The following is a 23,213-nucleotide window of genomic DNA, read 5'->3' as shown; positions in this document are numbered from 1 at the left end:
TTTACCCCAATGAAAGGAAGGTCAGGTGAGAGAGCGATTGCATTCTACCCCGATGAAAGGAAGGTCGGGTGAGAGAGCGATTGCATTCTACCCCTATGAAAGGAAGGTCAGGTGACAGAGCAATTGCATTCTACCCCTATGAAAGGAAGGTCAGGTGACAGAGTGATTGCATTCTACCCCTATGAAAGGAAGGTCAGGTGACAGAGCGATTGCATTCTACCCCTATGAAAGGAAGGTCAGGTGAGAGAGCGATTCCATTCTACCCCTATGAATGGAAGGTCAGATGACAGAGTGATTGCATTGTACCCCTATGAAAGGAAGGTCGGGTGAGAGAGCGATTGCATTCTACCCCAATGAAAGGAAGGTCAGGTGACAGAGTGATTGCATTCTACCCCTATGAAAGGAAGGTCAGGTGACAGAGTGATTGCATTCTACCCTTATGAAAGGAAGGTCAGGTGACAGAGTGATTGCATTCTACCCCTATGAAAGGAAGGTCAGGTGACAGAGTGATTGCATTCTACCCCTATGAAAGGAAGGTCAGGTCACAGAGCAATTGCATTCTACCCCTATGAAAGGAAGGTCAGGTCACAGAGCAATTGCATTTTACCCCTTTGAAAGGATGGTCAGGTGACAGAGTGATTGCATTCTACCCCTATGAAAGGAAGGTCAGTTGTCAGGGTGATTGCATTCTACCCCTATGAAAGGAAGGTGAGGTGACAGAGCGATTCCATTCTACCCCTATGAAAGGAAGGTCAGGTGACAGAGCGATTGTATACTACCCCTATGAAAGGAAGGTCAGGTGACAGAGCGATTCCATTCTACCCCTATGAAAGGAAGGTCAGGTGACAGAGCGATTGTATTCTACCCCTATGAAAGGAAGGTCAGGTGACAGAGCGATTCCATTCTACCCCTATGAAATGAAGGTCAGGTGACTGAGTGATTGCATTCCATCCCTATGATAGGAAGGTCAGGTGACAGAGTGATACCATTCTACCCCTATGAAAGGAAGGCCAGGTGACAGAGCGATTCCATTCTACCCCTATGGAAGGACGATCAGGTGAGAGAGCTATTGCATTTTACCCCAATGAAAGGAAGGTCAGGTGAGAGAGCGATTGCATTCTACCCCGATGAAAGGAAGGTCGGGTGAGAGAGCGATTGCATTCTACCCCTATGAAAGGAATGTCAGGTGACAGAGCAATTGCATTCTACCCCTATGAAAGGAAGGTCAGGTGACAGAGTGATTGCATTCTACCCCTATGAAAGGAAGGTCAGCTGACAGAGTGATTGCATTCTACCCCTATGAAAGGAAGGCCAGGTGACAGAGTGATTGCATTCTACCCCTATGAAAGGAAGGCCAGGTGACAGAGCGATTGCATTCTACCCCTATGAAAGGAAGGTCAGGTGACAGAGCGATTGCATTCTACCCCTATGAGAGGAAGGTCAGGTGAGAAAGCGATTCCATTCTACCCCTATGGAAGGACGATCAGGTGAGAGAGCTATTGCATTTTACCCCAATGAAAGGAAGGTCAGGTGACAGAGTGATTGCATTCTACCCCTATGAAAGGAAGGTCAGGTGACATAGTGATTGCATTCTACCCCAATGAAAGGAAGGTCAGGTGACAGAGTGATTGCATTTTACCCCGATGAAAGGAAGGTCAGGTGACAGAGCAATTGCATTCTACCCCTATGAAAGGAAGGTCAGGTCACAGAGCAATTGCATTTTACCCCTATGAAAGGATGGTCAGGTGACAGAGCGATTGCATTTTACCCCTATGAAAGGAAGGTCAGGTGACAGAGCGATTACATTCTACCCCTATGAAACGAAGGTCAGGTCACAGAGCAATTGCATTCTACCCCTATGAAAGGAAGGTCAGGTCACAGAGCAATTGCATTTTACCCCTTTGAAAGGATGGTCAGGTGACAGAGTGATTACATTCTGCCCCTATGAAAGGACGATCAGGTGACAGAGCGATTGCATTCTACCCCTATGAAAGGAAGGTGAGATGAGAGAGCGATTGCATTCTACCCCTATGAAAGGAAGGTCAGGTGACAGAGTGATTGCATTCTACCCCTATGAAAGGATGGTCAGGTGACAGAGTGATTCAATTATACCCCTATGAAAGGAAGGTCAGGTGACAGTGTGATTGCATTCTACCCCTATGAAAGGAAGGTCAGGTGACAGAGCGATTGCATTCTACCCCTATGAAAGGATGGTCAGGTGACAGAGTGATTCAATTATACCCCTATGAAAGGAAGGTCAGGTGACAGTGTGATTGCATTCTACCCCTATGAAAGGAAGGTCAGGTGACAGAGCGATTGCATTCTACCCCTATGAAAGGAAGGTGAGATGAGAGAGTGATTGCATTTTACTCCAATGAAAGGAAGGTCAGGTGACAGTGTGATTGCATTCTACCCCTATGAAAGGAAGGTCAGGTGACAGAGCGATTGCATTCTACCCCTATGAAAGGAAGGTCAGGTCACAGAGCAATTGCATTTTACCCCTTTGAAAGGATGGTCAGGTGACAGAGTGATTACATTCTGCCCCTATGAAAGGACGATCAGGTGACAGAGCGATTGCATTCTACCCCTATGAAAGGAAGGTGAGATGAGAGAGCGATTGCATTCTACCCCTATGAAAGGAAGGTCAGGTGACAGAGCGATTGCATTCTACCCCTATGAAAGGAAGGTGAGATGAGAGAGCGATTGCATTCTACCCCTATGAAAGGAAGGTCAGGTGACAGAGTGATTGCATTTTACTCCAATGAAAGGAAGGTCAGGTGACAGAGTGATTGCATTCTACCCCTATGAAAGGATGGTCAGGTGACAGAGTGATTCAATTATACCCCTATGAAAGGAAGGTCAGGTGACAGTGTGATTGCATTCTACCCCTATGAAAGGAAGGTCAGGTGACAGAGCGATTGCATTCTACCCCTATGAAAGGAAGGTCAGGTGACAGAGCGATTGCATTCTACCCCTATGAGAGGAAGGTCAGGTGACAGAGTGAATGCATTCTACCCCTATGAAAGGAAGGTCAGGTGACAGAGCGATTGCATTCTACCCCTATGAGAGGAAGGTCAGGTGACAGAGCGATTGCATTCTACCCCTATGAACAGAAGGTCAGGTGACAGAGCGATTGCATTCTACCCCTATGAGAGGAAGGTCAGGTGACAGAGTGATTACATTCTGCCCCTATGAAAGGAAGGTCAGGTGACAGATTGATTGCATTCTACCCCAATGAAAGGAAGGCCAGGTGACAGAGTGATTCAATTCTACCCCTATGAAAGGAAGGTCAGGTGACAGTGTGATTGCATTCTACCCCTATGAAAGGAAGGTCAGGTGACAGAGCGATTGCATTCTACCCCTATGAAAGGAAGGTCAGGTGACAGAGCGATTGCATTCTACCCCTATGAGAGGAAGGTCAGGTGACAGAGTGAATGCATTCTAGCCCTATGAAAGGAAGGTCAGGTGACAGAGCGATTGCATTCTACCCCTATGAGAGGAAGGTCAGGTGACAGAGCGATTGCATTCTACCCCTATGAACAGAAGGTCAGGTGACAGAGCGATTGCATTCTACCCCTATGAGAGGAAGGTCAGGTGACAGAGTGATTACATTCTGCCCCTATGAAAGGATGGTCAGGTGACAGAGTGATTGCATTCTACCCCAATGAAAGGAAGGTCAGGTGACAGAGTGATTGCATTCTACCCTTATTAAAGGAAGGTCGGGTGAGAGAGCGATCGCATTCTACCCCTATGAGAGGAACGTCAGGTGACAGAGTGATTGCATTCTACCCCTATGAAAGGAAGGTCAGCTGACAGAGTGATTGCTTTCTACCCCTATGAGAGGAACGTCAGGTGACAGAGTGATTGCATTCTACCCCTATGAGAGGAAGGTCAGGTGACAGAGTGATTGCATTCTGCCCCTATGAAAGGAAGGTCAGGTGACAGAGTGATTGCATTCTACCCCTATGAAAGGAAGGTCAGGTGACAGAGCAATTGCATTCTACCCCTATGAAAGGAAGGTCAGGTGACAGAGTGATTGCATTCTACCCCTATGAAAGGAAGGTCAGCTGACAGAGTGATTCCATTCTACCCCTATGAAAGGAAGGTCAGGTGACAGAGCGATTGCATTCTACCCCTTTGAAAGGAAGGTCAGGTGACAGAGTGATTGCATTCTACCCCTATGAACGGAAGGTCAGGTGACAGAGTGATTGCATTCTACCCCTATGAAAGGAAGGTCAGGTGACAGAGTGATTGCATTCTACCCCTATGAAAGGAAGGTCAGGTGACAGAGTGATTGCATTCTACCCCTATGAAAGGAAGATCAGGTGACAGACCGAATGCATTCTACCCCTATGAAAGGATGGTCAGGTGACAGAGTGATTCAATTATACCCCTATGAAAGGAAGGTCAGGTGACAGTGTGATTGCATTCTACCCCTATGAAAGGAAGGTCAGGTGACAGAGCGATTGCATTCTACCCCTATGAAAGGAAGGTGAGATGAGAGAGTGATTGCATTTTACTCCAATGAAAGGAAGGTCAGGTGACAGTGTGATTGCATTCTACCCCTATGAAAGGAAGGTCAGGTGACAGAGCGATTGCATTCTACCCCTATGAAAGGAAGGTCAGGTCACAGAGCAATTGCATTTTACCCCTTTGAAAGGATGGTCAGGTGACAGAGTGATTACATTCTGCCCCTATGAAAGGACGATCAGGTGACAGAGCGATTGCATTCTACCCCTATGAAAGGAAGGTGAGATGAGAGAGCGATTGCATTCTACCCCTATGAAAGGAAGGTCAGGTGACAGAGCGATTGCATTCTACCCCTATGAAAGGAAGGTGAGATGAGAGAGCGATTGCATTCTACCCCTATGAAAGGAAGGTCAGGTGACAGAGTGATTGCATTTTACTCCAATGAAAGGAAGGTCAGGTGACAGAGTGATTGCATTCTACCCCTATGAAAGGATGGTCAGGTGACAGAGTGATTCAATTATACCCCTATGAAAGGAAGGTCAGGTGACAGTGTGATTGCATTCTACCCCTATGAAAGGAAGGTCAGGTGACAGAGCGATTGCATTCTACCCCTATGAAAGGAAGGTCAGGTGACAGAGCGATTGCATTCTACCCCTATGAGAGGAAGGTCAGGTGACAGAGTGAATGCATTCTACCCCTATGAAAGGAAGGTCAGGTGACAGAGCGATTGCATTCTACCCCTATGAGAGGAAGGTCAGGTGACAGAGCGATTGCATTCTACCCCTATGAACAGAAGGTCAGGTGACAGAGCGATTGCATTCTACCCCTATGAGAGGAAGGTCAGGTGACAGAGTGATTACATTCTGCCCCTATGAAAGGAAGGTCAGGTGACAGATTGATTGCATTCTACCCCAATGAAAGGAAGGCCAGGTGACAGAGTGATTCAATTCTACCCCTATGAAAGGAAGGTCAGGTGACAGTGTGATTGCATTCTACCCCTATGAAAGGAAGGTCAGGTGACAGAGCGATTGCATTCTACCCCTATGAAAGGAAGGTCAGGTGACAGAGCGATTGCATTCTACCCCTATGAGAGGAAGGTCAGGTGACAGAGTGAATGCATTCTAGCCCTATGAAAGGAAGGTCAGGTGACAGAGCGATTGCATTCTACCCCTATGAGAGGAAGGTCAGGTGACAGAGCGATTGCATTCTACCCCTATGAACAGAAGGTCAGGTGACAGAGCGATTGCATTCTACCCCTATGAGAGGAAGGTCAGGTGACAGAGTGATTACATTCTGCCCCTATGAAAGGATGGTCAGGTGACAGAGTGATTGCATTCTACCCCAATGAAAGGAAGGTCAGGTGACAGAGTGATTGCATTCTACCCTTATTAAAGGAAGGTCGGGTGAGAGAGCGATTGCATTCTACCCCTATGAGAGGAACGTCAGGTGACAGAGTGATTGCATTCTACCCCTATGAAAGGAAGGTCAGCTGACAGAGTGATTGCTTTCTACCCCTATGAGAGGAACGTCAGGTGACAGAGTGATTGCATTCTACCCCTATGAGAGGAAGGTCAGGTGACAGAGTGATTGCATTCTGCCCCTATGAAAGGAAGGTCAGGTGACAGAGTGATTGCATTCTACCCCTATGAAAGGAAGGTCAGGTGACAGAGCAATTGCATTCTACCCCTATGAAAGGAAGGTCAGGTGACAGAGTGATTGCATTCTACCCCTATGAAAGGAAGGTCAGCTGACAGAGTGATTCCATTCTACCCCTATGAAAGGAAGGTCAGGTGACAGAGCGATTGCATTCTACCCCTTTGAAAGGAAGGTCAGGTGACAGAGTGATTGCATTCTACCCCTATGAACGGAAGGTCAGGTGACAGAGTGATTGCATTCTACCCCTATGAAAGGAAGGTCAGGTGACAGAGTGATTGCATTCTACCCCTATGAAAGGAAGGTCAGGTGACAGAGTGATTGCATTCTACCCCTATGAAAGGAAGATCAGGTGACAGACCGAATGCATTCTACCCCTATGAAAGGAAGGTCAGGTGACAGAGTGATTCCATTCTACCCCTATGAAAGGAAGGTCAGGTGACAGAGTGATTGCATTCTACCCCTATGAAAGGAAGATCAGGTGACAGAGCGATTCCATTATACCCCTATGAAAGGAAGGTCAGGTGACAGAGCGATTCCATTCTACCCCTATGAAAGGAAGGTCAGGTGACAGAGCGATTGTATTCTACCCCTATGAAAGGAAGGTCAGGTGACAGAGCGATTCCATTCTACCCCTATGAAATGAAGGTCAGGTGACAGAGTGATTGCATTCTACCCCTATGAAAGGAAGGTCAGGTGACAGAGCGATTCCATTCTACCCTTATGAAATGAAGGTCAGGGGACAGAGTGATTGCATTCTATCCCTAGGATAGGAAGGTCAGGTGACAGAGTGATACCATTCTACCCCTATGAAAGGAAGGCCAGGTGACAGAGCGATTCCATTCTACCCCTATGGAAGGACGATCAGGTGAGAGAGCTATTGCATTTTACCCCTATGAAAGGAAGGTCAGGTGACAGAGTGATTGCATTCTACCCCTATGAAAGGAAGGTCAGGTGACAGAGTGATTGCATTCTACCCCTATGAAAGGCAGGTCAGGTGACAGAGTGATTGCATTCTACCCCTATCAAAGGAAGGTCAGGTGACAGAGCGATTGCATTCTACCCCTATGAAAGGAAGGTCAGGTGAGAGAGCGATTCCATTCTACCCCTATGAAAGGAAGGTCTGGTGACAGAGTGATTGCATTCTACCCCTATGAAAGGAAGGTCAGGTGACAGAGTGATTGCATTCTACCCCTATGAAAGGAAGGTCAGGTGACAGAGTGATTGCATTCTACCCCTATGAAAGGAAGGTCAGGTGACAGAGTGATTGCATTCTAACCCTATGAAAGGAAGGTCAGGTGACAGAGTGATTGCATTCTACCCCTATGAAAGGAAGGTCAGGTGACAGAGTGATTGCATTCTACCCCTATGAAAGGAAGGTCAGGTGAGAGAGCGATTCCATTCTACCCCTATGGAAGGACGATCAGGTGAGAGAGCTATTGCATTTTACCCCAATGAAAGGAAGGTCAGGTGACAGAGTGATTGCATTCTACCCCTATGAAAGGAAGGTCAGGTGACAGAGTGATTGCATTCTACCCCTATGAAAGGAAGGTCAGGTGACAGAGTGATTGCATTCTACCCCAATGAAAGGAAGGTCAGGTGACAGAGTGATTGCATTCTACCCCTATGAAAGGAAGGTCAGGTGACAGAGTGATTGCATTCTACCCCTATGAAAGGATGGTCAGGTGACAGAGCGATTACATTCTACCCCTATGAAAGGAAGGTCAGGTCACAGAGCAATTGCATTTTACCCCTTTGAAAGGATGGTCAGGTGACAGAGCGATTGCATTCTACCCCTATGAAAGGACGATCAGGTGACAGAGGGATTGCATTTTACCCCAATGAAAGGAAGGTTAGGTGACAGAGCGATTGCATTCTACCCCTATGAAAGGAAGGTCAGGTGACAGAGCGATTGCATTCTACCCCATTGAAAGGAAGGTCAGGTGACAGAGCGATTCCATTCTACCCCTATGAAAGGAAGGTCAGGTGACAGAGCGATTGTATACTACCCCTATGAAAGGAAGGTCAGGTGACAGAGCGATTCCATTCTACCCCTATGAAAGGAAGGTCAGGTGACAGAGCGATTGTATACTACCCCAATGAAAGGAAGGTCAGGTGACAGAGTGATTGCATTTTACCCCGATGAAAGGAAGGTCAGGTGACAGAGCAATTGCATTCTACCCCTATGAAAGGAAGGTCAGGTCACAGAGCAATTGCATTTTACCCCTATGAAAGGATGGTCAGGTGACAGAGCGATTGCATTTTACCCCTATGAAAGGAAGGTCAGGTGACAGAGCGATTACATTCTACCCCTATGAAACGAAGGTCAGGTCACAGAGCAATTGCATTCTACCCCTATGAAAGGAAGGTCAGGTCACAGAGCAATTGCATTTTACCCCTTTGAAAGGATGGTCAGGTGACAGAGTGATTACATTCTGCCCCTATGAAAGGACGATCAGGTGACAGAGCGATTGCATTCTACCCCTATGAAAGGAAGGTGAGATGAGAGAGCGATTGCATTCTACCCCTATGAAAGGAAGGTCAGGTGACAGAGTGATTGCATTCTACCCCTATGAAAGGATGGTCAGGTGACAGAGTGATTCAATTATACCCCTATGAAAGGAAGGTCAGGTGACAGTGTGATTGCATTCTACCCCTATGAAAGGAAGGTCAGGTGACAGAGCGATTGCATTCTACCCCTATGAAAGGATGGTCAGGTGACAGAGTGATTCAATTATACCCCTATGAAAGGAAGGTCAGGTGACAGTGTGATTGCATTCTACCCCTATGAAAGGAAGGTCAGGTGACAGAGCGATTGCATTCTACCCCTATGAAAGGAAGGTGAGATGAGAGAGTGATTGCATTTTACTCCAATGAAAGGAAGGTCAGGTGACAGTGTGATTGCATTCTACCCCTATGAAAGGAAGGTCAGGTGACAGAGCGATTGCATTCTACCCCTATGAAAGGAAGGTCAGGTCACAGAGCAATTGCATTTTACCCCTTTGAAAGGATGGTCAGGTGACAGAGTGATTACATTCTGCCCCTATGAAAGGACGATCAGGTGACAGAGCGATTGCATTCTACCCCTATGAAAGGAAGGTGAGATGAGAGAGCGATTGCATTCTACCCCTATGAAAGGAAGGTCAGGTGACAGAGCGATTGCATTCTACCCCTATGAAAGGAAGGTGAGATGAGAGAGCGATTGCATTCTACCCCTATGAAAGGAAGGTCAGGTGACAGAGTGATTGCATTTTACTCCAATGAAAGGAAGGTCAGGTGACAGAGTGATTGCATTCTACCCCTATGAAAGGATGGTCAGGTGACAGAGTGATTCAATTATACCCCTATGAAAGGAAGGTCAGGTGACAGTGTGATTGCATTCTACCCCTATGAAAGGAAGGTCAGGTGACAGAGCGATTGCATTCTACCCCTATGAAAGGAAGGTCAGGTGACAGAGCGATTGCATTCTACCCCTATGAGAGGAAGGTCAGGTGACAGAGTGAATGCATTCTACCCCTATGAAAGGAAGGTCAGGTGACAGAGCGATTGCATTCTACCCCTATGAGAGGAAGGTCAGGTGACAGAGCGATTGCATTCTACCCCTATGAACAGAAGGTCAGGTGACAGAGCGATTGCATTCTACCCCTATGAGAGGAAGGTCAGGTGACAGAGTGATTACATTCTGCCCCTATGAAAGGAAGGTCAGGTGACAGATTGATTGCATTCTACCCCAATGAAAGGAAGGCCAGGTGACAGAGTGATTCAATTCTACCCCTATGAAAGGAAGGTCAGGTGACAGTGTGATTGCATTCTACCCCTATGAAAGGAAGGTCAGGTGACAGAGCGATTGCATTCTACCCCTATGAAAGGAAGGTCAGGTGACAGAGCGATTGCATTCTACCCCTATGAGAGGAAGGTCAGGTGACAGAGTGAATGCATTCTAGCCCTATGAAAGGAAGGTCAGGTGACAGAGCGATTGCATTCTACCCCTATGAGAGGAAGGTCAGGTGACAGAGCGATTGCATTCTACCCCTATGAACAGAAGGTCAGGTGACAGAGCGATTGCATTCTACCCCTATGAGAGGAAGGTCAGGTGACAGAGTGATTACATTCTGCCCCTATGAAAGGATGGTCAGGTGACAGAGTGATTGCATTCTACCCCAATGAAAGGAAGGTCAGGTGACAGAGTGATTGCATTCTACCCTTATTAAAGGAAGGTCGGGTGAGAGAGCGATTGCATTCTACCCCTATGAGAGGAACGTCAGGTGACAGAGTGATTGCATTCTACCCCTATGAAAGGAAGGTCAGCTGACAGAGTGATTGCTTTCTACCCCTATGAGAGGAACGTCAGGTGACAGAGTGATTGCATTCTACCCCTATGAGAGGAAGGTCAGGTGACAGAGTGATTGCATTCTGCCCCTATGAACGGAAGGTCAGGTGACAGAGTGATTGCATTCTACCCCTATGAACGGAAGGTCAGGTGACAGAGTGATTGCATTCTGCCCCTATGAAAGGAAGGTCAGGTGACAGAGCGATTGCATTCTACCCCTTTGAAAGGAAGGTCAGGTGACAGAGTGATTGCATTCTACCCCTATGAACGGAAGGTCAGGTGACAGAGTGATTGCATTCTACCCCTATGAAAGGAAGGTCAGGTGACAGAGTGATTGCATTCTACCCCTATGAAAGGAAGGTCAGGTGACAGAGTGATTGCATTCTACCCCTATGAAAGGAAGATCAGGTGACAGACCGAATGCATTCTACCCCTATGAAAGGAAGGTCAGGTGACAGAGTGATTCCATTCTACCCCTATGAAAGGAAGGTCAGGTGACAGAGTGATTGCATTCTACCCCTATGAAAGGAAGATCAGGTGACAGAGCGATTCCATTATACCCCTATGAAAGGAAGGTCAGGTGACAGAGCGATTCCATTCTACCCCTATGAAAGGAAGGTCAGGTGACAGAGCGATTGTATTCTACCCCTATGAAAGGAAGGTCAGGTGACAGAGCGATTCCATTCTACCCCTATGAAATGAAGGTCAGGTGACAGAGTGATTGCATTCTACCCCTATGAAAGGAAGGTCAGGTGACAGAGCGATTCCATTCTACCCTTATGAAATGAAGGTCAGGGGACAGAGTGATTGCATTCTATCCCTAGGATAGGAAGGTCAGGTGACAGAGTGATACCATTCTACCCCTATGAAAGGAAGGCCAGGTGACAGAGCGATTCCATTCTACCCCTATGGAAGGACGATCAGGTGAGAGAGCTATTGCATTTTACCCCTATGAAAGGAAGGTCAGGTGACAGAGTGATTGCATTCTACCCCTATGAAAGGAAGGTCAGGTGACAGAGTGATTGCATTCTACCCCTATGAAAGGCAGGTCAGGTGACAGAGTGATTGCATTCTACCCCTATCAAAGGAAGGTCAGGTGACAGAGCGATTGCATTCTACCCCTATGAAAGGAAGGTCAGGTGAGAGAGCGATTCCATTCTACCCCTATGAAAGGAAGGTCTGGTGACAGAGTGATTGCATTCTACCCCTATGAAAGGAAGGTCAGGTGACAGAGTGATTGCATTCTACCCCTATGAAAGGAAGGTCAGGTGACAGAGTGATTGCATTCTACCCCTATGAAAGGAAGGTCAGGTGACAGAGTGATTGCATTCTAACCCTATGAAAGGAAGGTCAGGTGACAGAGTGATTGCATTCTACCCCTATGAAAGGAAGGTCAGGTGACAGAGTGATTGCATTCTACCCCTATGAAAGGAAGGTCAGGTGAGAGAGCGATTCCATTCTACCCCTATGGAAGGACGATCAGGTGAGAGAGCTATTGCATTTTACCCCAATGAAAGGAAGGTCAGGTGACAGAGTGATTGCATTCTACCCCTATGAAAGGAAGGTCAGGTGACAGAGTGATTGCATTCTACCCCTATGAAAGGAAGGTCAGGTGACAGAGTGATTGCATTCTACCCCAATGAAAGGAAGGTCAGGTGACAGAGTGATTGCATTCTACCCCTATGAAAGGAAGGTCAGGTGACAGAGTGATTGCATTCTACCCCTATGAAAGGATGGTCAGGTGACAGAGCGATTACATTCTACCCCTATGAAAGGAAGGTCAGGTCACAGAGCAATTGCATTTTACCCCTTTGAAAGGATGGTCAGGTGACAGAGCGATTGCATTCTACCCCTATGAAAGGACGATCAGGTGACAGAGGGATTGCATTTTACCCCAATGAAAGGAAGGTTAGGTGACAGAGCGATTGCATTCTACCCCTATGAAAGGAAGGTCAGGTGACAGAGCGATTGCATTCTACCCCATTGAAAGGAAGGTCAGGTGACAGAGCGATTCCATTCTACCCCTATGAAAGGAAGGTCAGGTGACAGAGCGATTGTATACTACCCCTATGAAAGGAAGGTCAGGTGACAGAGCGATTCCATTCTACCCCTATGAAAGGAAGGTCAGGTGACAGAGCGATTGTATTCTACCCCTATGAAAGGAAGGTCAGGTGACAGAGCGATTCCATTCTACCCCTATGAAATGAAGGTCAGGTGACAGAGCGATTGCATTCTACCCCTATGAAAGGAAGGTCAGGTGACAGAGTGATTGCATTCTACCCCTATGAAAGGAAGGTCAGGTGACAGAGTGATTGCATTCTATCCCTATGATAGGAAGGTCTGGTGACAGAGTGATACCATTCTACCCCTATGAAAGGAAGGTCAGGTGACAGAGTGATTGCATTCTACCCCTATGAAAGGAAGGTCAGGTGACAGAGTGATTGCATTCTATCCCTATGATAGGAAGGTCAGGTGACAGAGTGATACCATTCTACCCCTATGAAAGGAAGGTCAGGTGACAGAGCGATTGCATTCTACCCCTATGAAAGGAAGGTCAGGTGACAGAGTGATTGCATTCTACCCCTATGAAAGGAAGGTCAGGTGACAGAGTGATTGCATTCTATCCCTATGATAGGAAGGTCAGGTGACAGAGTGATACCATTCTACCCCTATGAAAGGAAGGTCAGGTGACAGAGCGATTGCATTCTACCCCTATGAATGTAAGGTCAGGTGACAGAGTGATTGCATTCTACCCCTATGAAAGGAAGGTCAGGTGACAGAGTGATTGCATTCTATCCCTATGATAGGAAGGTCAGGTGACAGAGTGATACCATTCTACCCCTATGAAAGGAAGGCCAGGTGACAGAGCGATTCCATTCTACCCCTATGGAAGGACGATCAGGTGAGAGAGCTATTGCATTTTACCCCAATGAAAGGAAGGTCAGGTGAGAGAGCGATTGCATTCTACCCCGATGAAAGGAAGGTCGGGTGAGAGAGCGATTGCATTCTACCCCTATGAAAGGAAGGTCAGGTGACAGAGCAATTGCATTCTACCCCTATGAAAGGAAGGTCAGGTGACAGAGTGATTGCATTCTACCCCTATGAAAGGAAGGTCAGGTGACAGAGCGATTGCATTCTACCCCTATGAAAGGAAGGTCAGGTGAGAGAGCGATTCCATTCTACCCCTATGAATGGAAGGTCAGGTGACAGAGTGATTGCATTGTACCCCTATGAAAGGAAGGTCGGGTGAGAGAGCGATTGCATTCTACCCCAATGAAAGGAAGGTCAGGTGACAGAGTGATTGCATTCTACCCTTATGAAAGGAAGGTCAGGTGACAGAGTGATTGCATTCTACCCTTATGAAAGGAAGGTCAGGTGACAGAGTGATTGCATTCTACCCCTATGAAAGGAAGGTCAGGTGACAGAGTGATTGCATTCTACCCCTATGAAAGGAAGATCAGGTGACAGAGCGATTGCATTCTACCCCTATGAAAGGATGGTCAGGTGACAGAGTGATTACATTCTACCCCTATGAAAGGAAGGTCAGGTCACAGAGCAATTGCATTCTACCCCTATGAAAGGAAGGTCAGGTCACAGAGCAATTGCATTTTACCCCTTTGAAAGGATGGTCAGGTGACAGAGTGATTGCATTCTACCCCTATGAAAGGAAGGTCAGTTGTCAGGGTGATTGCATTCTACCCCTATGAAAGGAAGGTGAGGTGACAGAGCGATTCCATTCTACCCCTATGAAAGGAAGGTCAGGTGACAGAGCGATTGTATACTACCCCTATGAAAGGAAGGTCAGGTGACAGAGCGATTCCATTCTACCCCTATGAAAGGAAGGTCAGGTGACAGAGCGATTGTATTCTACCCCTATGAAAGGAAGGTCAGGTGACAGAGCGATTCCATTCTACCCCTATGAAATGAAGGTCAGGTGACTGAGTGATTGCATTCTATCCCTATGATCGGAAGGTCAGGTGACAGAGTGATTGCATTCTACCCCTATGAAAGGGTCAGGTGACAGAGCGATTGCATTCTACCCCTATGGAAGGACGATCAGGTGACAGAGCGATTCCATTCTACCCCTATGGAAGGACGATCAGGTGAGAGAGCTATTGCATTTTACCCCAATGAAAGGAAGGTCAGGTGAGAGAGCGATTGCATTCTACCCCGATGAAAGGAAGGTCGGGTGAGAGAGCGATTGCATTCTACCCCTATGAAAGGAATGTCAGGTGACAGAGCAATTGCATTCTACCCCTATGAAAGGAAGGTCAGGTGACAGAGTGATTGCATTCTACCCCTATGAAAGGAAGGTCAGCTGACAGAGTGATTGCATTCTACCCCTATGAAAGGAAGGCCAGGTGACAGAGTGATTGCATTCTACCCCTATGAAAGGAAGGCCAGGTGACAGAGCGATTGCATTCTACCCCTATGAAAGGAAGGTCAGGTGACAGAGCGATTGCATTCTACCCCTATGAGAGGAAGGTCAGGTGAGAGAGCGATTCCATTCTACCCCTATGGAAGGACGATCAGGTGAGAGAGCTATTGCATTTTACCCCAATGAAAGGAAGGTCAGGTGACAGAGTGATTGCATTCTACCCCTATGAAAGGAAGGTCAGGTGACATAGTGATTGCATTCTACCCCTATGAAAGGAAGGTCAGGTGACAGAGTGATTGCATTTTACCCCGATGAAAGGAAGGTCAGGTCACAGAGCAATTGCATTCTACCCCTATGAAAGGAAGGTCAGGTCACAGAGCAATTGCATTTTACCCCTATGAAAGGATGGTCAGGTGACAGAGCGATTGCATTTTACCCCTATGAAAGGAAGGTCAGGTGACAGAGCGATTACATTCTACCCCTATGAAACGAAGGTCAGGTCACAGAGCAATTGCATTCTACCCCTATGAAAGGAAGGTCAGGTCACAGAGCAATTGCATTTTACCCCTTTGAAAGGATGGTCAGGTGACAGAGTGATTACATTCTGCCCCTATGAAAGGACGATCAGGTGACAGAGCGATTGCATTCTACCCCTATGAAAGGAAGGTGAGATGAGAGAGCGATTGCATTCTACCCCTATGAAAGGAAGGTCAGGTGACAGAGCGATTGCATTCTACCCCTATGAAAGGAAGGTGAGATGAGAGAGCGATTGCATTCTACCCCTATGAAAGGAAGGTCAGGTGACAGAGTGATTGCATTCTACCCCTATGAAAGGATGGTCAGGTGACAGAGTGATTCAATTATACCCCTATGAAAGGAAGGTCAGGTGACAGTGTGATTGCATTCTACCCCTATGAAAGGAAGGTCAGGTGACAGAGCGATTGCATTCTACCCCTATGAAAGGAAGGTCAGGTGACAGAGCGATTGCATTCTACCCCTATGAGAGGAAGGTCAGGTGACAGAGTGAATGCATTCTACCCCTATGAAAGGAAGGTCAGGTGACAGAGCGATTGCATTCTACCCCTATGAGAGGAAGGTCAGGTGACAGAGTGATTGCATTCTACCCCTATGAAAGGAAGGTCAGGTGACAGAGTGATTGCATTCTACCCCTATGAAAGGAAGGTCAGGTGACAGAGCAATTGCATTCTACCCCTATGAAAGGAAGGTCAGGTGACAGAGTGATTGCATTCTACCCCTATGAAAGGAAGGTCAGCTGACAGAGTGATTCCATTCTACCCCTATGAAAGGAAGGTCAGGTGACAGAGTGATTGCATTCTACCCCTATGAAAGGAAGGTCAGGTGACAGAGAGATTGCATTCTACCCCTATGAAAGGAAGGTCAGGTGACAAAGTGATTGCATTCTACCCCTATGAAAGGAAGGTCAGGTGACAGAGTGATTGCATTCTACCCCTATGAAAGGAAGGTCAGGTGACAGAGTGATTGCATTCTACCCCTATGAAAGGAAGGTCAGGTGACAGAGTGATTGCATTCTACCCCTATGAAAGGAAGGTCAGGTGACAGAGTGATTGCATTCTACCCCTTTGAAAGGATGGTCAGGTGACAGAGCGATTGCATTCTACCCCTATGAAAGGACGATCAGGTGACAGAGTGATTGCATTTTACCCCAATGAAAGGAAGGTCAGGTGACAGAGCGATTGCATTCTACCCCTATGAGAGGAAGGTCAGGTGACAGAGTGAATGCATTCTACCCCTATGAAAGGAAGGTCAGGTGACAGAGCGATTGCATTCTACCCCTATGAGAGGAAGGTCAGGTGACAGAGCGATTGCATTCTACCCCTATGAACAGAAGGTCAGGTGACAGAGCGATTGCATTCTACCCCTATGAGAGGAAGGTCAGGTGACAGAGTGATTACATTCTGCCCCTATGAAAGGACGGTCAGGTGACAGATTGATTGCATTCTACCCCAATGAAAGGAAAGCCAGGTGACAGAGCGATTCCATTCTACCCCTATGAAAGGAAGGTCAGGTGACAGAGTTATTGCATTCTACCCTTATGAAAGGAAGGTCGGGTGAGAGAGCGATTGCATTCTACCCCTATGAGAGGAATGTCAGGTGACAGAGTGATTGCATTCTACCCCTATGAAAGGAAGGTCAGCTGACAGAGTGATTGCATTCTACCCCTATGAGAGGAAGGTCAGGTGACAGAGTGATTGCATTCTACCCCTATGAAAGGAAGGTCAGGTGACAGAGTGATTGCATTCTACCCCTATGAAAGGAAGGTCAGGTGACAGAGCAATTGCATTCCACCCCTATGAAAGGAAGGTCAGGTGACAGAGTGATTGCATTCTACCCCTATGAAAGGAAGGTCAGCTGACAGAGTGATTCCATTCTACCCCTATGAAAGGAAGGTCAGGTGACAGAGTGATTGCATTCTACCCCTATGAAAGGAAGGTCAGGTGACAGAGTGATTGCATTCTACCCCTATGAAAGGAAGGTCAGGTGACAGAGTGATTGCATTCTACCCCTATGAAAGGAAGGTCAGGTGACAGAGTGATTGCATTCTACCCCTATGAAAGGAAGGTCAGGTGACAGAGTGATTGCATTCTACCCCTATGAAAGGAAGGTCAGGTGACAGAGCGATTGCATTCTACCCCTATGAAAGGAAGGTCAGGTGACAGAGCGATTGCATTCTACCCCTATGAAAGGAAGGTCAGGTGACAGAGCGATTCCATTCTACCCCTATGAAAGGAAGGTCAGGTGACAGAGCGATTCCATTCTACCCCTATGAAATGAAGGTCAGGTGACAGAGTGATTGCATTCTATCCCTATGATAGGAAGGTCAGGTGACAGAGTGATTGCATTCTATCCCTATGATAGGAAGGTCAGGTGACAGAGCGATTCCATTCTACCCCTATGGAAGGACGATCAGGTGAGAGAGCTATTGCATTTTACCCAAATGAAAGGAAGGTCGGGTGAGAGAGCGATTGCATTCTACCCCTATGAAAGGAAGGTCAGGTGACAGAGCGATTGCATTCTACCCCGATGAAAGGAAGGTCGGGTGAGAGAGCGATTGCATTCTACCCTATGAAAGGAAGGTCAGGTGACAGAGCGATTGCATTCTACCCCTATGAAAGGAAGGTCAGGTGACAGAGCGATTGCATTCTACCCCTATGAAAGGAAGGTCAGGTGACAGAGCGATTGCATTCTACCCCTATGAAAGGAAGGTCAGGTGACAGAGCGATTGCATTCTACCCCTATGAAAGGAAGGTCAGGTGACAGAGCGATTGCATTCTACCCCTATGAAAGGAAGGTCAGCTGACAGAGTGATTGCATTCTACCCCAATGAAAGGAAGGTCAGCTGACAGAGTGATTGCATTCTACCGCTATGAGAGGAAGGTCAGGTGACAGAGTGATTGCATTCTACCCCTATGAAAGGAAGGTCAGGTGAGAGAGCGATTGCATTCTACCCCTATGAAAGGAAGGTCAGCTGACAGAGTGATTGCATTCTACCCCTATGAAAGGAAGGTCAGGTGACAGAGTGATTGCATCCTACCCCTATCAAAGGAAGGTCAGGTGACAGAGCGATTGCATTCTACCCCTATGAAAGGAAGGTCAGGTGAGAGAGCGATTCCATTCTACCCCTATGAAAGGAAGGTCAGGTGACAGAGTGATTGCATTCTACCCCTATGAAAGGAAGGTCAGCTGACAGAGTGATTGCATTCTACCCCTATGAAAGGAAGGTCAGGTGACAGAGCGATTGCATTCTACCCCTATGAAAGGAAGGTCAGGTGAGAGAGCGATTCCATTCTACCCCTATGAAAGGATGGTCAGGTGACAGAGTGATTGCGTTCTACCCCTATGAGAGGAAGGTCAGGTGAGAGAGCGATTCCATTCTACCCCTATGGAAGGACGATCAGGTGAGAGAGCTATTGCATTTTACCCCAATGAAAGGAAGGTCAGGTGACAGAGTGATTGCATTCTACCCCTATGAAAGGAAGGTCAGGTGACAGAGTGATTGCATTCTACCCCTATGAAAGGAAGGTCAGGTGACAGAGTGATTGCATTTTACCCCAATGAAAGGAAGGCCAGGTGACAGAGCGATTCCATTCTACCCCTATGAAAGGAAGGTCAGGTGACAGAGTGATTGCATTCTACCCTTATGAAAGGAAGGTCGGGTGAGAGAGCGATTGCATTCTACCCCTATGAGAGGAACGTCAGGTGACAGAGTGATTGCATTCTACCCCTATGAAAGGAAGGTCAGCTGACAGAGTGATTGCATTCTACCCCTATGAGAGGAAGGTCAGGTGACAGAGTGATTGCATTCTACCCCTATGAAAGGAAGGTCAGGTGACAGAGTGATTGCATTCTACCCCTATGAAAGGAAGGTCAGGTGACAGAGCAATTGCATTCTACCCCTATGAAAGGAAGGTCAGGTGACAGAGTGATTGCATTCTACCCCTATGAAAGGAAGGTCAGCTGACAGAGTGATTCCATTCTACCCCTATGAAAGGAAGGTCAGGTGACAGAGTGATTGCATTCTACCCCTATGAAAGGAAGGTCAGGTGACAGAGTGATTGCATTCTACCCCTATGAAAGGAAGGTCAGGTGACAGAGTGATTGCATTCTACCCCTATGAAAGGAAGGTCAGGTGACAGAGTGATTGCATTCTACCCCTATGAAAGGAAGGTCAGGTGACAGAGTGATTGCATTCTACCCCTATGAAAGGAAGGTCAGGTGACAGAGTGATTGCATTCTACCCCTATGAAAGGAAGGTCAGGTGACAGAGTGATTGCATTCTACCCCTTTGAAAGGATGGTCAGGTGACAGAGCGATTGCATTCTACCCCTATGAAAGGACGATCAGGTGACAGAGTGATTGCATTTTACCCCAATGAAAGGAAGGTCAGGTGACAGAGCGATTGCATTCTACCCCTATGAAAGGAAGGTCAGGTGACAGAGCGATTGCATTCTACCCCTATGAAAGGAAGGTCAGGTGACAGAGCGATTCCATTCTACCCCTATGAAAGGAAGGTCAGGTGACAGAGCGATTCCATTCTACCCCTATGAAATGAAGGTCAGGTGACAGAGTGATTGCATTCTATCCCTATGATAGGAAGGTCAGGTGACAGAGTGATTACATTCTACCCCTATGAAAGGAAGGCCAGGTGACAGAGCGATTCCATTCTACCCCTATGGAAGGACGATCAGATGAGAGAGCTATTGCATTTTACCCAAATGAAAGGAAGGTCGGGTGAGAGAGCGATTGCATTCTACCCCTATGAAAGGAAGGTCAGGTGACAGAGCGATTGCATTCTACCCCGATGAAAGGAAGGTCGGGTGAGAGAGCGATTGCATTCTACCCCTATGAAAGGAAGGTCAGGTGACAGAGCGATTGCATTCTACCCCTATGAAAGGAAGGTCAGGTGACAGAGCGATTGCATTCTACCCCTATGAAAGGAAGGTCAGGTGAGAGAGCGATTGCATTCTACCCCTATGAAAGGAAGGTCAGCTGACAGAGTGATTGCATTCTACCCCTATGAAAGGAAGGTCAGGTGACAGAGTGATTGCATTCTACCCCTATGAAAGGAAGGTCAGGTGACAGAGTGATTGCATTCTACCCCTATGAAAGGAAGGTCAGCTGACAGAGTGATTGCATTCTACCCCTATGAAAGGAAGGTGAGGTGACAGAGCGATTGCATTCTACCCCTATGAAAGGAAGGTCAGGTGAGAGAGCGATTCCATTCTACCCCTATGAAAGGATGGTCAGGTGACAGAGTGATTGCGTTCTACCCCTATGAGAGGAAGGTCAGGTGAGAGAGCGATTCCATTCTACCCCTATGAAAGGAAGGTCAGGTGACAGAGTGATTGCATTCTACCCCTATGGAAGGACGATCAGGTGAGAGAGCTATTGCATTTTACCCCAATGAAAGGAAGGTCAGGTGACAGAGTGATTGCATTCTACCCCTATGAAAGGAAGGTCAGGTGACAGAGTGATTGCATTCTACCCCTATGAAAGGAAGGTCAGGTGACAGAGTGATTGCATTTTACCCCTATGAAAGGAAGGTCAGGTGACAGAGCGATTGCATTCTACCCCTATGAAAGGAAGGTCAGGTGAGAGAGCGATTCCATTCTACCCCTATGGAAGGACGATCAGGTGAGAGAGCTATTGCATTTTACCCCAATGAAAGGAAGGTCGGGTGACAGAGTGATTGCATTCTACCCCTATGAAAGGAAGGTCAGGTGACAGAGTGATTGCATTCTACCCCTATGAAAGGAAGGTCAGGTGACAGAGTGATTGCATTTTACCCCGATGAAAGGAAGGTCAGGTCACAGAGCAATTGCATTCTACCCCTATGAAAGGAAGGTCAGGTCACAGAGCAATTGCATTTTACCCCTATGAAAGGATGGTCAGGTGACAGAGCGATTGCATTTTACCCCTATGAAAGGAAGGTCAGGTGACAGAGCGATTACATTCTACCCCTATGAAAGGAAGGTCAGGTCACAGAGCAATTGCATTCTACCCCTATGAAAGGAAGGTCAGGTCACAGAGCAATTGCATTTTACCCCTTTGAAAGGATGGTCAGGTGACAGAGCGATTGCATTCTACCCCTATGAAAGGACGATCAGGTGACAGAGCGATTGCATTCTACCCCTATGAAAGGAAGGTGAGATGAGAGAGCGATTGCATTCTACCCCTATGAAAGGATGGTCAGGTGACAGAGTGATTGCATTCTACCCCTATGAAAGGAAGGTCAGGTGACAGAGTGATTGCATTCTACCCCTATGAAAGGATGGTCAGGTGACAGAGTGATTCAATTCTACCCCTATGAAAGGAAGGTCAGGTGACAGAGCGATTGCATTCTACCCCTATGAAAGGAAGGTCAGGTGACAGAGCGATTGCATTCTACCCCTATGAGAGGAAGGTCAGGTGACAGAGTGAATGCATTCTACCCCTATGAAAGGAAGGTCAGGTGACAGAGCGATTGCATTCTACCCCTATGAGAGGAAGGTCAGGTGACAGAGCGATTGCATTCTACCCCTGTGCTGTCTTTACGACAGTTATTTAGTTTATAATATTTTCGCTTAGTGATTCATTCAATAGTATTTTCTAGTTAGAATTAGAAGTGTTTAAAGTATATTCATTGCATGTAAAATATATCGGCATGCGATGACGTCACATCCGGTTTCGCCGCGTCTTGTGGGAAAACACCGGTTTGAAATTAGCGCGAGGGTGGGGGCTTTCCACGAGGCTCACCTGAGCACAAGCAGTTTTGCAGGCATGAGAAATCACAGTGAGAGCAACGCTGTAAGTTAATAGATAATCGATATATTGAACTAAGATGTTAATGCTGATCCTGTTAGAGGTAACGACGGTAGATAATGTTTATGCTTTCGTTAGTTAAAGAGTCGCGGATAGTTTGCATGGAAGTGTATTTAAAGTAGTCAATGGAGCAGGTAAACTCTCCCTGTATACTGCACCTTAGTGTAATGTAGTTATAGTCACCTTTGCAAGTATTTACACTTGAAATGTGATATTAAGGAAGGAACAAATACTGTATCAATCTTGTATTGTTTTATCAACAGTTTTCACCATATGTTAATGTGAAGAGTGAACAGTAAATGGTTAATCTTACTGCGATCTGGTTTGCATTGGCTGTGGTTTATCCGGACGTTAAATTCGGCGTTTCGTTACACCCGAAGGAGAACGTTACAACCCCTATGAACAGAAGGTCAGGTGACAGAGCGATTGCATTCTACCCTTATGAAAGGAAGGTCGGGTGAGAGAGCGATTGCATTCTACCCCTATGAGAGGAACGTCAGGTGACAGAGTGATTGCATTCTACCCCTATGAAAGGAAGGTCAGCTGACAGAGTGATTGCATTCTACCCCTATGAGAGGAAGGTCAGGTGACAGAGTGATTGCATTCTACCCCTATGAGAGGAAGGTCAGTGACAGAGTGATTGCATTCTACCCCTATGAAAGGAAGGTCAGGTCACTGAGCAATTGCATTCTACCCCTATGAAAGGACGATCAGGTGACAGAGCGATTGCATTCTACCCCTATGAAAGGAAGGTCAGGTGACAGAGCGATTGCATTCTACCCCTATGAAAGGAAGGTCAGGTGACAGAGTGATTGCATTTTACCCCAATGAAAGGAAGGTCAGGTGACAGAGTGATTGCATTTTACCCCAATGAGAGGAAGGTCAGGTGACAGAGGGATTGCATTTTACCCCAATGAAAGGAAGGTCAGGTGACAGAGTGATTGCATTTTACCCCAATGAAAGGAAGGTCAGGTGACAGAGCGATTCCATTCTACCCCTATGAAATGATGGTCAGGTGACAGAGTGATTGCATTCTACCCC

The 23,213-nt window shown here is 47.0% G+C and overlaps 1 protein-coding gene across 5 annotated transcripts in view; it reads right to left on the bottom strand.

The window, feature by feature from the left end:
• Positions 1 to 23,213, bottom strand: part of LOC132401189 (sialate:O-sulfotransferase 2-like) — a 764,445-nt gene that overhangs the window by 597,439 nt on the left and 143,793 nt on the right. The gene's annotated exons all lie outside the window — the stretch shown is intronic.

Source organism: Hypanus sabinus, chromosome 10, assembly GCF_030144855.1.
Source record: "Hypanus sabinus isolate sHypSab1 chromosome 10, sHypSab1.hap1, whole genome shotgun sequence".
Lineage (NCBI taxonomy): Eukaryota > Metazoa > Chordata > Chondrichthyes > Myliobatiformes > Dasyatidae > Hypanus > Hypanus sabinus.
The sequence above is the reverse complement of the archived record's forward strand: the minus strand, read 5'-3'. Positions and strand labels throughout refer to the sequence as shown.